Here is a 14,887-nt window from a genome sequence, read left to right on the forward strand (position 1 = left end):
AACTTAGCAAGGCCCTAAGCAACTTGGTGAAACCCTGTCTCTAAATCAAATATAAAAGGGGATGGAGATGTGGCTTAGTGTTAAGCACCCATGGGTTCAATCCCTCATACCAAATAATAAATAAATAAATGAAGAAAGAAAGAAAGAAAGAAAGAAAGAAAGAAAGAAAGAAAGAAAGAAAGAAAGAAAGAAAGAAAGAAAGAAAGTGCTACCACTATGCTCCTGGGATGACTTCTCTGAGGTCATGTGTCTGGCAAGAAGGAAGTGGAGTGAAGGAGTTAATACCATTCCCTTCACCTGGGTTTCCTCCTGAAGTCTAATCATGCTACTGGCCAAACCCAACAGACACCAGTGGGCAAGGGAGAGTGGATGATCCAAATACATCAGCATCTCAAGGCACAGACTAGTTAAGAGAAAAGCACAGAACTGTGGGAAAGGACAGGTGTTGACTAGCCAGCCTAACCGGGATGCTCGTGCATTTGTACCCTGGACAGTTTTCAAAGCATCCATCCCATCCTCCAAGCTGAGGATCAGGAAGTGGAACCCGGGAATCGACTTGCCCAAGTTTAGAAGGCTGGTAAGAATAGAACCAGACCTCTCCCTCCTCGGTGGGTACCTGGGTGGTGTCTGTGCTGGGAGGATGCTCCCAGCCTTTTCCCACCCTCCCAAACACAAGAGATCATTGTACTGAGTTAACTTGGGGCTGGGGAGGAACCATGTGGGTAGTTTATGTCTGTTTGGGGATCTTTTTTCCCCTCTGTTTATAAAATATTATCTCCTCCGTGTCTGTAGTATTCTGTTGTTGTTGTGAGAGTGCCCAGAATCTTTCAGAGCCTCAGTGTAGGCGAGTTATGGTCGACGTGACGCCTGCTTATTGGTACTGTGTGGGAGAAGAGCAGGCTCCTGTAAACTTACAGAGGGCTGCCCCCTGGGGGCCAAAAGGATGAGCCCCTTCCTGGCAGAGGATGCACAGCTTCGGGAGGCTGATCCAGTAGAATATTCTCCTTAGGTACTGGAGAACCCTCAGTAGTGACTTTCTGTTGGGATCTTTCCTGCAGGTTCTCAGCTTTCCTGTTCATTATGTTCCTCATTCCTTGCTGGCCAGATGATTTTTTTTTAAAATGAACTTTTAAAATATTAACACATATCTTGAAGAAAACTAAACAGGAGTTGAAAGAAAGAAAGAGACAAAATTGCCCATCATCCTATCACCGGAGAGAACTTTTTATTCTAAATTCTTCCAGTTTTTATTTCTTGCATGAACACACATGGCTATTATATATAAAATTTATTTTTAAGTAGGATTACTCTATATGAACTCCTTTGCAGCTTGCTTTTTATCCTCTGAAGTGTCTTAGCAGCATGGATCTTTCAGATTTCTTACAGAACACTTCTTGGCTATTTAAGAGCCAGAGTAAAGCTGTCACTGGAGATGAATGCTGTCCAGCTAGAAGGGGCAGAATGGTGGAGCCCTAGCTTCTCAAACTGAAGTGCCCACATGAATCACCTGGGGATCCAGCAAAATGCAGACTATGACACAGGAAAGCTGGGCTGGATCTGAGCTTCTTCATTCTCACTATTCCCGTGCTCCTAACAGAGGCTTCTGGTCTGTGGCCTCTACTTTGAGGAACAGCCAGGTGACAGGTGTTGTGGAATGAACTGCAACCCAGTTCTCCAAATTTTGATCATGCTATTTTGGGTAAATTTCTAAACCTCTAGGCCTTGGTTCTCTTGCTGAGGCAGGAGGATCACTAGTTTAAAATTATCCTCAGCAACATAGCAAGACTCTAAGCAACTTAACAAGACCCTGTCCCTAAATTAAACATAAAATAAAAAGATCTGGGGATGTGGTGGCTTAATGGTTGAACACCTCTGAGATCTCATCCTGGTGCAAAGAAAAGAAAAAGAAACTTGAATTAATTAAAGTATAGTTGAATTGAAATCCAGTCATGATAGAAGAATTCTCTTATATCTTATTTCATATCCCCTATTCCCTCCTTACACTCCACTAAAAGAATAAAATCTGCCATCAAAACTGAAACATTTATTAAATAGCCCTATCCTAAACTGATAGGGCTCCTAGCAGTCTCTGTTTACTATACAGCAACCTATAGGCTGATTTATTTCATTTACAAATATATCTCAAATGTGTGTCCAGACTTTGAAAAATTCATTGTTCCTATTTTTTTCTATACTTTTTTCTGTCTACATGCTAGATATGTTCTTCTCTCTCAACTCTCCCTTTCCTTCAGCTCTCTTTCTGCCTAGATACTCCCCACTGGACACATCGACATTCCTTTTGTGTCCATGTTCTTGGCTTCTCTAGTTTATGACTTCATACTCATTTCCCTGCTCAGCAGAAAGGCTCCTTTTCAGGAGTCTGTTGGGATCCTGTGTTTTCCTGACACGATCATTATCATCTGAATTCTTTTACTAAAAGCAGAAGAGCATAGAATTAGCCTTGCATGTTTCTCTTTTCAGCTAGGGAATTTCCAGCTACTTCATTTTGTAATCCCTGATAAAACTTTTTTTTTTTTTCCTTAACAAGGGCAGATCACTAGTCAGTCAGCTTGACCTCCCTAAAGCAGGAACAGAGGAAGCCCTGGGAGAAAGGACTTGCTTCACCTGCTCTGGGAGCCACTTGAGACAAGGACATTGGGTCTGGTTTTGGGAGGGGAAGATGCTGGGCTGAGCCTGTTGGGTGCCTGCCTGTATTCCACAAAGTCCTTTGTATGAAAAATGACAGAACTGATTTTTAAGGGCTGTCTGATTCTGGACTGCTGTGATTAAGTTCTGAAGGCCTCACACGGAGATCCAAATTTCTCAATTATGATTGTTTGAAGGACCAGCGTGGGTGGGCTCAGCTTGGGGATAGATCATGCTAGCTAGGCAAAGGAAAAAAGAGAACTAAAATAGTTATAATGGGTTGGCCAAATCAGGCCAAGATAAAATTTCGAGAAGTACATGTTCAGATACTTAATGAGCAAATGCTGTCTTGAAATTTTTAGGTAGTTGTGCCTAATTCACTCTGTGGCAATTTCTTTGGTTATCCCATGGAACCTGAAATAGTCTCCAGCATCTTAATATGTGAGTAGCATATTCTTCTCTGCAAACCCCCTGATGTGGGGAGGTGAAGAAATGGGTAGTTGCTTTGTTGTGACGTGATCCCTTCTTTCTCAGTTTCCTGATTTTACGTTGTAATTGTGTGAGTGGGAAGGTAGCATTATTGTAAATAAGTATGAGATTATCCGAATCATTTTTTGGAATACTTTGTGTATACTTCTGATATAAGTTGTAGAGTTTAGTCATACACCTGAGAAGTCAGGCAAGAGTGAAAAGAGGACAGAAGAATAGAGGAAAACTAGCCAAAAGGATGTTGTTTTGGTAATATTTTGGAGAATACATTGATCAGGAAGCTCATTAAGGAGTTTGACTTTAAAGAAAACATAAATCTGGATAAAAGGTATGGAGATTAGAAGACATTTACAGAATTGTAAGGATAATATTCTGCAGTCACCTTGATGTTCCACAGGTAGCTGTATATTCTTCCTATCTTAGAAGGTTCTCGCCCCACTTCCCGTCTCTTACATTCATAAAGTGGTTTCTGTCTATTAAGCACCTGCTACGTAGGAAGTGCCATTTTTCAAGTGTGAAGGTTTCCAGTCACTGGGTAGGTTTATTACTGCCATCTGGTACCACCCCAGGTTACACAGAGAATTGGGTGAAGGGGAATTCTGTTAGGAACACTACGAGACACAGGCTTCACTAGTCAGGATACAGAACTCTTGCTCAAGGATGAGCAGGCTTTTTCCATTTTCACAGTCTTTAGGTATAGTAAATCATTTAATCTTTATAAAACTTAAGCATGTATTTTCTCTTCTGTTTTAGCCAAGGAAACTATCAGCAGAGTAATACTAACTTGATAAACAGAGAAGTGTGGACTTCAACAGCCAGTCTCCACCTGAGGGAAAAACATTCAGTGATCATCTCCGCCCCCCCACCTCTTTATTTGTTCTTTTTAGTTATATATGACAGTAGAAAATCTATTTTGATGTATTTATACAAGCATGGAACATATCTTATTCTAATTAGGATCCGAGTCTTGTGCATGTACCTCATGTTGAGATTTACTGTGGTGTATTCATATATGTACATAGGAAAACATGTCAGATTCATTCCTCAGTGACAGTTCTGAGTTTCTTCTAATGTTTTTTGTTTGTTTGTTTTATTTTGTTTGATTTGTTAGTGGGAATTAAACCCAGAGGTGCTTTACCACTGAGCTGCATCTCTAGCCCTTTCATATTTTTTTTAAATGAAATAGAGTTTCACTAAGACTCTTTAGGCCTAAGTTGCTGAGGCTGTCGTTAAACTTTTGATTCTCTGGGATTACAGATGTGCACCACCACTCCTGGCCTGTTGTATTCTTTTGAACATAACACACTTATGTTGTAGTTGTGTTTTGGTACATGATGAGAAGCAACTACTGTACTGGATTTTAACCACTCCATGGTTTTGGGTTTTGTGCTTTTTTTTTTTTTTTAAGTTGTAGATGGACACAATACCTTTATTTTGATTTTGTTTAATTTGTTTATGTGGTGCTAGGGATGGAATCCTGTGCCTCACGCATGCTAGGCAAGCTCTTTACCACTGAGCCACAACCCCAGTCCCTTTGTGCTGTTTTTTTTTAATGTGGCAAATTGGCCAAAGCAGGGAGGAGGACAGCTCTCCACTTGGGTGAGAGTAGAGATGGAAAGAGAATAAAGTGTCATCCATGCTTTTGATGGTAGGATTCTAGCTTTCAAGGATGAGCAGACTTTTTCCATTTTCACAGTCTTTAGGCATAGTAAATCATTTAATCTTTATAAAACTGATGCCTGTATTTTCTCTACTGTTTCAGCCAAGGAAACTATCAGCAAAGTAATACTAACTTGATAAAGAGTGGATAATCGAGGCAAGGAAGAGTTGGCCTCAAAACTCAGTCTAATGATGCCCAGGGTCCTGTTCCCTATCTGTGTATAATTTCTACCATTTCAAATATATCACCCTTCCCGATCACCCAAACAGGGGATTAACGGGAAGGAACTAGCACTAAGGTTCATTGCTCTGATAATTATTCCTAGGTAGTTAACCAGTCTTCTCTGTCCTATTTTTTATTTATTTTTAATTTATTGAGAAGGGGAGGAGGTCCTGTCTGTTTGTCAACTTCTGAATTCCCTAGAACTGAGGGGTCTTGGGATTCCAGTTCAAACTGCAATGTGGGGAAATCTGAGCCCAGTGAACCATGCCATGGCCACATCAGGATTTTTTTTTTTTCTTTCTTTTTTTTTTTTTTTTTCCTATTAGCCAAGCAGAGCTGAATGACCCGGCTCTTGGCAACCTCATCGTATCTATTATGTTCTGATCATTATTTAAACAAATGGTATTCACTGGGGTCCAAGTTGGAGGGACAGGACACAGAGAAGGCTTTTTATCAGTCAGCTGGACTGCTCTTCCCTTTTCACAGGTCCTTTGTGTTCCTCGAAGATCCCTCAAGTGTGGAGTAGCTGACAAAGGAGTGAGAGGCACACAGCCTTTGTCTGAGAAGGGACATCCAGTCGGGGCCCTCTGTCCCTCTGCAGATGTCTTGGTCCTTTTGGATATAATTTTTGTCTCTATTCAAATTGAAAAGTGCTGATTAAACACCCACCACATTTTTAAGGCACTGAGATGGGAGAAGTTGAAAGAGTCACTTCTCTCCTGCAGGTTTTTTTCAAGGCCAAGTGTGACAGAGCATGGAGGAGACTGCATGGGCTCTGGTGCTGACACAGCACAGAAGGAACAGTTTTGAAAGGAGCTGGCTCTGCATGGAGGGTGCCTGGGTTCCAGCAAATATCCATGTAGTCTTGGAGAATGCCTGTTACTACAAGACTTAGATAGCTTTTCTGTAAATGGGGATAGTATTATAGTTATTTCAAAGCATTGGCTTGCATCGTGTTTATTAGTGCTTTTTAGCTTTTATTAAATTTTCACTTTGGTAGCTGAGGGTGGATTTATTGAGGGAAGTGGCCTTGAGTTCTGGAAAGGAGAAAAGTGATAGAACGAGTCATATGTTTGGGGGGAATAAATAACAAATCTACAATTTGTGTTTTCACTCTAGGGTACAAAATAAGTTGTTTGTTGTTGTTGTTGTTGTTATTGTTGTTTTTTTCTAAGACACATCTGAAAGTCTCAGTAGTCTTGCCCAATCCTGTAAACAAGTTTTTTAGTCAAATATATTTATGAAAATGAGTATATTTGGAAATTCATAATGAATATTAGGACCACATTTCTGAGCAGATCTATGTAAAAATAACATAATCCGGTGTTAATCAAACAAATTTGAGCATGAAGCATTTTTCTGTTGTTTCTCCTGCTGTTGCTGTTGTGTGCAGTGCTATCGTTTGCAACAGGGTGCACCTAGTGACCTTCTGAGGGACAGAGGTGCTCAGGATCTGGATCTGGGAGCTCTGCAATCTCATCATTCCCCAGAAAGGAGCTGGCTATACACTGACTCAGCCAGCAGTCCGCCGCCAGTGCCAGGGTTTGCATGTAGAGTGTCTAGTCCATCAAAGAATGTTCTTTATGACAATTATGGTGACACCAGGCATTGCTCTCAAGTAGTGGCTCTCAGGAGCAAAAATTCTGAAGACTCAGAAGCTAAGAAATCTTAGCTGATATTACTAGGCAGACTTAGGAGAAAATACTTTATCATGATATTGGGATCTTGTAGCGAAGGTTTGACTGACTTTTAATGAGCGAGTTTCCAAGATGTTTTCATTAACTTCTTCCTGAAAACTTATATAAAATTATAACTCACCTTGACTCTTTTCTCTCATGGTGTACCCAGCATATGAAAGGGCAAGACATTGGAGGAAAAGAGTCTATAGTGAAGTGTGTTCTAGACTTTGAAAAAGAAGGTGGACAAAGGGAGGAAGAGAGGGTGATGCTGCAGTGTCTCAATTTGAGTCTACATAAAATGCAATATGTGAGTTAAAACACTATCCTTATATCAGTGGTATAGTATATGGTCTGGTTTTTGGAAGGTAGAAAACAATGGGTAAAAACTTCAATTTTCTTTTATGTATGTACAATTATATTAACCACAGCTTAAATTTGCTATGATGAAGTATTTATTAATTACTTAGTATCTCATACGGTGCTGCCACATATAAGGTGACCTTTCTTACACCGAACAATTTTGGTCTGAGCTCACCTACTCCTGCTGTGTCTTTGGAGCTTCTTTTTATCCTATGTAAATTTCTTAATTTCTTCCTCTGTAAACTGAGAATAATATCTGTTTCTGGGTTTTTATGAAAAAAAATAATAAAACAAAGTCATTATCAAATACTTATCCACATACTCAGTAAGGTCCATAACAAAGATCTTGTATGTCTGTAGTAAAATAAGAAAAATTAAAATGAGTGTTAATCTATACCATGAAAAAGGTGGAGATAAATGTTTTCTACTCTTTGGTTTGAAATCTTTTATGAAATACTTTTTAAAGGTTTCTCCCTGTTTTTTTTTTTTCAAACCCCACTATTTTATCAGTAAGAGAAATTTTGGAGTCCTAGAATCAGTGAGCTGATGATAAAGAAATGCTGGGCCCAGCCGAGATGTGGGTCAGTGTTTCTGTGAATCCTGCTCTCTGGGTGAAGTTGTCCCTCCCTTGATGTTGGTGGCTTGCTGGTTTGCAATTGTTTGCCTGGTATGAGAGGGAGCTCTTTAGATGTAACTATTTTGGGGCCTGTCCCTTTCAAAGACAGTGTTTTGAATGTCTGCCTTAGAGATGTCACCAGGGTCCCATGAAACAGAGCAGAGGAATTGCCACAGGAGATTGGACCTCATGGCTGCGGTTTCATTAGAACTAAACTCCAACAGATGGCAACAGCCACTGGAATTGGGAGAAAGCTCTGGAATGTTCTCATGCAGATGTCTCTGACCACATCACAAAGTCAAATATTACTGCTCTCTTGTTAGTGTTGTAACATTTTCTTCATCTCTCTCCTAATCCTGCTACTTGCTACAGGTTCATTCCTCACCAGGGCCTGTTGTCAGGTATCATGCTGAGTCCTTTAAATACCTTTCTCTCTCATTTAACCCCACAGCATTTTAATGAGACAGGCATTATTTTCATCAGTTTTCACAAAAGAGGAAATGATGCTCTGATGCTAAGTGCCATTTATCAAGTGACTCACCTAGCTGAGTTCAAGGCCAGGTGTCTAATGTTCTAAAGGTCACAGCATTGACCATGGATGTACAATTCTTTCCATAGAGCAGAAGGACCCTAAGGTGGAAACACGGAAGGGTGTGGACTTTGGAAGTATTTGGTCCTGTGTTGTTTTCAATGTTTTGTTTGGTTGAAGATTAAATAACGAGTATGTTTACCTTTTATGGTTGTTGTCATGATTGAATTAAATAATGTATATAGAGTCCTGGAACATAGTAAGTTTTTTTTTTTTTTTTGTAAAATGGCAACTGTTAATAATAATGCTAGCAATAGTAATTGAACTGTCATGTGACTATATGAGACTTTGTAGGAGTTGAGAAAATAAATGGACAACATGAAGTGAAGTAGGACATTTAGGAGGTGGGCCTGAAGTTGGGTGGAAGACCTGAAGGGTGCAAAGACATCTGGGTTCCCTTGTGGTGACGGCTTCCTCACTGAATGCACCCTGCAGCCTTAGAGTCCTGTTTTGTGTCTGGCTGCCAACCACATTGAGCTTTGGCCCCACTCCTGCTGGGGAGTGGGAAGCTACATAATCAAGAAAAGAATGAGCTGAGACCCTGCTAACGGAGTTTGTGAAGATGAGAAGCCAAGTCTGGCTCCCAAGGGAATGCCCTCCACCCTGCTGTCTGGCTCTCATTGAGAAGTGGAGTCAGTCTTTTGATTAACTTGGCTAAAATCCCTTCTTCACAATTGTCCAGGAACTGAAAGATTAGGATCCTTCTGGCAGCTTCTGGTATGTTCTGAACCACAAAGTTTGAATTTACTCCAGAGCTGGGAACCAGCTGCCCTATGGTGAAAGAGAAGTGGACTGAAGGCAGAGTGGCTCATCACATCTTTTCCCTGGAAGGGAAAAGTGGCCGTGAAGAGAAATGGAGGCATGGCTCTCACCGGCTGGGGGATCGTGGCCATGACTGAGAAATCACCAGAGAATCCATCTACTGTGGTTACGAATATCGAAAAGTTGGCAAATTTTAGGGAGCGTGTCATGTTGGTTTAATATCTACTTGTGTATATTCTCAGTGTGAAGAAGGCATCGAGGAATTACAGCTTCTTCAGAAGATGATCTCATTTCTCTTGGCTTTTATCTCAGTGTGCCATCCGGGAGCTATGAGGAGAAGTGGACTCAACTGGAGTGAATCTTCCATATTTCTCGTACATTGATACATGTTGTCTATATTGGTAGTATCTTCCAACTGCATTGTGCTCCTCTCTTTCCTCTCTCTTTCTCTCTCTCTCTCGATATATATCTGTATACATATGTATGCATATGAATGTACATGGAGTTATGTATAAACACACACACACACACATATATACACACATATATATATCCTTATTTTGGAATAATTATATATTCACAGGAAGATGAGAAGATATACAGAAGAATTCCCCTGTGTATTTCAGTCTGCTGTCCCCAATGATTATACCTTTGCTAAGTATAGTACAATATCAAAACCAGGGAATTAACATTTGTACAAGATGTATTTAGTTCTCTGTCATTTTGTTGCATGTGTAGATTATTGTAAGCCCTCCCCAACTCAAGCGAAGTACAGAACTATTTCTTCACTACAAAGATTTCCTTCATGTTACCCCCATACAGCCACAGCCATCTTTTCCATCCACTACCCGCAACCCTTGACAACCATTAATTTAGTTTCTACATCCATAATTTTGACATTTTGAGAATATTATATCAATGAGATCCTATAGTAGCTGATCTTTTGAGAATATCACTTTTCATGCAGACAATGTCCTTGAGATTCAACCAAGTTACATGTACCAACAGTTCTGTAACTTCCATTGGTGAGTGGTAGTCAGTGGTATCTCCTTAACATTTGTCTAAATATCTGTGTATTCTTGACTTTTAATACAAATGGAATTATTCAACGTGTGACCCTTATTAACTTTACATAATGTTTTCTTTCACTTTACATAATGTTTTCAAGGTTCATCCATGTTCATAGCATCCATTAAAACTTCATTTTCTTTTATTGCCAAATAGTATTCTCATGGATGGTTGGAATATGTTCAATTTATCCATGTGGCAGTGATAGTCATTTAGGTTGTTTCCACTTTGGGGATATTATAATGCTGCTGTAAATATTCATATGCAAGTTTTGTGAGGACATGTTTTCAGTACTTCAGGATATATATACCTGTTAGGTCATATAGTGAATATATTTGTGGAACAGCCAAATAACTTTCCAAAATGGCTGCACCATATATTCTGTCAGCAGCGTATTAGGGTTTTAGTTCTCCACACCCTTGCTAACTGAGGTCTTTATCTTTCTTTTTTATTAGAGTCATCCTGGTAGGTATCAAAAAATAATTCTGATTTTAATTTTAAGTTCCTTGTATCTAATGATATTGAGCATCTTTTTTTTTATCCTGATTGTTCATTTGCATACCTTCTTTGGTAAATTCAATTATTTGTTTTTCATTTTAAGAGTTATTTTGTATTTTAGATCCATGCTCCTCATCAGACACATGATTTTCCAAATTTTCTCTTATTTTGTGGGTTGTATTTTCATCTTCTTACTAGTATTTTTGAAAGCATAAAAGTTTTAATTTTGATGATTTCCATCTTATCCATTTTTTATCTTGTTGCTTTTGCATCCATGATCATGGACCTTTCTTCTGGGAGTTTTTCAGTTTTATTTCTTACATTTAAGTTGATGATACAATTTGAGTTAAATTTGCATATAATGTGACGTAAGTGTCCCAAGTCACTTTTACATGTACATATCTAGTTGTCCGAGGATATTTGTTGAAAGGACTATTCCCTCTCCCCCACTTAATTGTCTTGGCACCTTGTTAAAAAATCAATGGACTCTATGCCTTATTATTTTAAGAATTTTTTTTTCTACCCCCAAATCTCCAGTTCCTGAGGACTGAGCAATTTAAGCTTCCAAAGGATGAGCTAAGGCTTGATACGAAGGCTTCAGAAACAATGGATTTCAAAATTGTGAGTCAAGTGCTCTTGAGTATAAATGAGATCCAGGTGCTTTAGACAGCACCTTGGCATATGGAAGAGGGGAGAGTCCAGTGGCTTTGGGTAACCTAGCTGAGAAGAGGAGTAAGACAAAGAAAAAAAAAAGCACATGATGGTCCCAAAGGTCAATTTTCTTTCTTTTTTTCTGTTGTACTTTAATTAATTTTGGATTTTGTTTGTTTGACCTTCTTCTATTCTTCAGAGAAAATAATGCAGCCCAATAATGCAGCCCAGACATTTAGTTTGTCTAATACTAAATCCTGGTTAAAAATGCAGGATTTAGTATTAGACAAACACTAGCTAACGTCTCAGATACTGTTTTAATTCCTACGTATTTGATGTTTCCAAAGTTTAGTTTCTTCTTTTTCAAAATTAGAATAATAATAACATCTACCTCAAGGGATCAAAATGAGTATAAAATCTACCAGTGAAAGATTTAGCACAATGCCATGATGTATCTTGTACACTGTGCTGAATTACATTTACAATGTAATAGAATGGGGGATTCTAGAATTCTAAAGTCAAAGGAGGCTTCTATTAACTTGTGATAAAAGGGGCAAAAATCCATTAATCTGTCAGCTCACATGGCCTTTCCCTTACTCCCTATGACATAGGCACGTTGCTTGCCTTCTGGGAGCCTCACTTCACTGATCCTAAAATGGGCTGAAATATCAGCATGGACTGTTATACAGAGTTGCTATTGATAGTGAGAGGAGGTAAGAATGGAGCCAAACTTTTAAAATTGTAAAATGTGTTACATTTGTAAAGTGGTTTATTGAAATATTTGCAAAGTGAATTGTGATAAAATATCAATGTTGATTTTTATGTTCAATTTCATTAACACTGTACCTCACTGGTGACCTCAAGATAAAGATCAAAAGAGGGCAGTATGGTCAAAAGCTCTGCTGTGCATGGAAATTTCTTCCAAAAATTAGGAATGGAACCACCATATTGGCCAACTATCCCACTCCTTGCCACCCCTTGATATTTATCCAAAAGAACTAAAATCAACAAACTATAGTGATCTATCCACATCAATGTTCAAAGCAGTGCAATTCACAATGTTCAAGTTATGGAACAAGTCCAGGTGTTTATACACACACACACACACACACACACACACACACAATGGAATTTTACTCCAGTATAAAAAGAATGAAATTATGGCATTTGCTGATAAATGGATGGAACAAGAGAACACCATGATAAGTCATTCTCAGAACGTCAATGGGCTAATATTTCCTCTCATGGAGCCTAGAAAGAAATATGGGAAGGAGGGGTGGTCCCATGACAATAGAAGGGACATGCATGGAATAGAAAAAGGGAATTGAGAAGAAGGGAGGAGGAACAGAAGAAGGGAAGAACTGTGGAATTAAATTCATGAAATTATACTATGTGACATATAGGAATATACCTCAGTGAATTGCAGCTTCATGTATAAGATACCAGCTAAAAACCATAAATTAATAGAAGGAAAACCAGTAGAGTGGAGGAGAGAAACCAGGGAGTGTGGGGAGGAGAGGAAAAGGGGAATTATGGGGATTGAAATGGAACAACTTATATTGCTTCCATATATGAATATGTCAAAATGAATTCCACTATTATATAACAACTATAATGCACTAATAAAAACATGTTTCAAAAAAAATTTGGTGATATGTGTGGCTAGGGATATAATTCAGAGGTTCTCAAGCATGTACAAGGCCCTGAGTTCAATCCCCAGAAAAAGCAAAATAAATAAATAGGTAATATTTGTGTAATTAATTGAGATTAAATTTTACATAAAAAGGAAAGGAAGTAAATAAATACGGAACTCTAGCTAGTCACATACGTGCTCAACATTTGGATTAAACGAAATGATGTCTACAATTTACTTTGAAGTATATAAATACTGACAGAGATTGGAAGATAAGTAGGAATTGAATGAAGTAAATATAGTGAAATATCAATAGTAAAATCTAAGAGGTGAAATTATATGAAACCACTCAAATTCATTCAACTTTGTTGTGTGTTTGAAAGGTTTCATAATGAAATGTTTGGGGAAAGAAAAAAAAAACCGACTCTGCCGTGAAATAAAGCAAGGAGTCAACTGTAAAAGTCCTAGTTTTCGGTCAAGGTTCTAAAGTGGTAAAGAGTTAATGCTCAGTGATTTTTGCATTCTTTTATGAAGCTCTGAAGCTTTCCTGGGCTGGGTTCTCTTAATGTTTCCTCTCTTAATAGTATGATCTCTGAGAACAGGAAATACATGAATTCAATTTATAGTTTTATAAGCCTTAATTTTAGTGCCAAAGAAATGGTCCCACAGACTGTGGTCTGGTTGTACAGGAAACACAATACTGCAGTGTGTGCCTGTGAATGTGTATGGTAACAAAGTTATTTGAAGTTTACTGATTATTACAGCTTAACATCGGGGTCTTTCATTAAGTTTAAATACAATTAGATAATTTACCTCTATTTTAAAGTAGAATCTTTTATGAAACTCCATTTTTAAAAGTAGCCCCAAATTTTCCTTTTTCTATTTGCATATTTCCACAGAAAAATGTCTTAAACACTGTCTAACAATCAGGATTATTTCTCTGGCATGAGAATAAAGTGATGGGGGGATGGTTCCTATATCTTTACATTTTCCTATATCATTTGAAAGTGTTTTCTTTTTGTTTGAGATTTCTTTCTCCATCCTCCTCCTTCCCGCTTTTCCCTCTACAACTTTGAATTTTAAAACAATTAAATTGTACAGCAATTTGGAAAAATAATACAAAGTGCCTCATTTAGCTTCTCTCTATGCTTAACACGTAACTACAGTACAAGAACAAAATCAGGGAATTGACATTGATACAACACCAGCTACCAACTTTATTCAGATTTCACATGCAACCTTTTGTGGTGATACTTCATCTTAACTTTCTCCTCAGTGTTCACCACTACTGGTGGTGAGGGTGGGTAGGGAGCATTTTGGAATTTATGTGATAGACACCTATCTCCTTTGAAATGCTATACTATTATCCTTATGGTAACAAATTGTCAGGAAGTAGCTTCATCATTCCAAAATTTTGGGTAATATGCTTGGGCGACTTGTACCAGCTCGGCAGCCAATTGTTAAGCATTCAGAAATTCTGTCATTGGTAGTTTGAATCAACCCTGGTGGAATAATTACCTCAGAGAAATCTTCAGTGAGCATAAATCAAGGTTCCCCCTCCCTTCTAAAAGTCTGTTTAGGGGCTGGGGATGTAGCTCAGGGCGCTTGCCTAACATGTGCAAAGCCCTGGGCTCAATCCTCAGATCTACAAAAGAAGAAAAGCCTGATTAGCAGCATGCTACTGTCTGTTTATCATTTACAGTTTCCTTGGTTAATCCCAGTTCTCAGTACTCCTCTTCTCATCTGGGATTGTCAAATATAACTTCCCTCTTTCCTAGTAAGAAAGTAATTTCCACCCTTCTCAGTTCCCACCAAACAGGCAGCTGTTGGTCTCATCCACACTGACGTGTCTTTTCTTCTCTTGGTTCCATCCATTTTCTCTAAAACTGCAGGGAATGATCTTTTCTGTTGAGTCAGATGATGGGAACTGAGAAAATAAGCTTGATTTAAAATTTCCAGGAGTCAAAAGCCACAGGGATTCTTTGTAAATCACTATGTGAATTCTGCAAGCTTC

The sequence above is a fragment of the Ictidomys tridecemlineatus genome, chromosome 1, assembly GCF_052094955.1.
Source record: "Ictidomys tridecemlineatus isolate mIctTri1 chromosome 1, mIctTri1.hap1, whole genome shotgun sequence".
NCBI lineage: Eukaryota > Metazoa > Chordata > Mammalia > Rodentia > Sciuridae > Ictidomys > Ictidomys tridecemlineatus.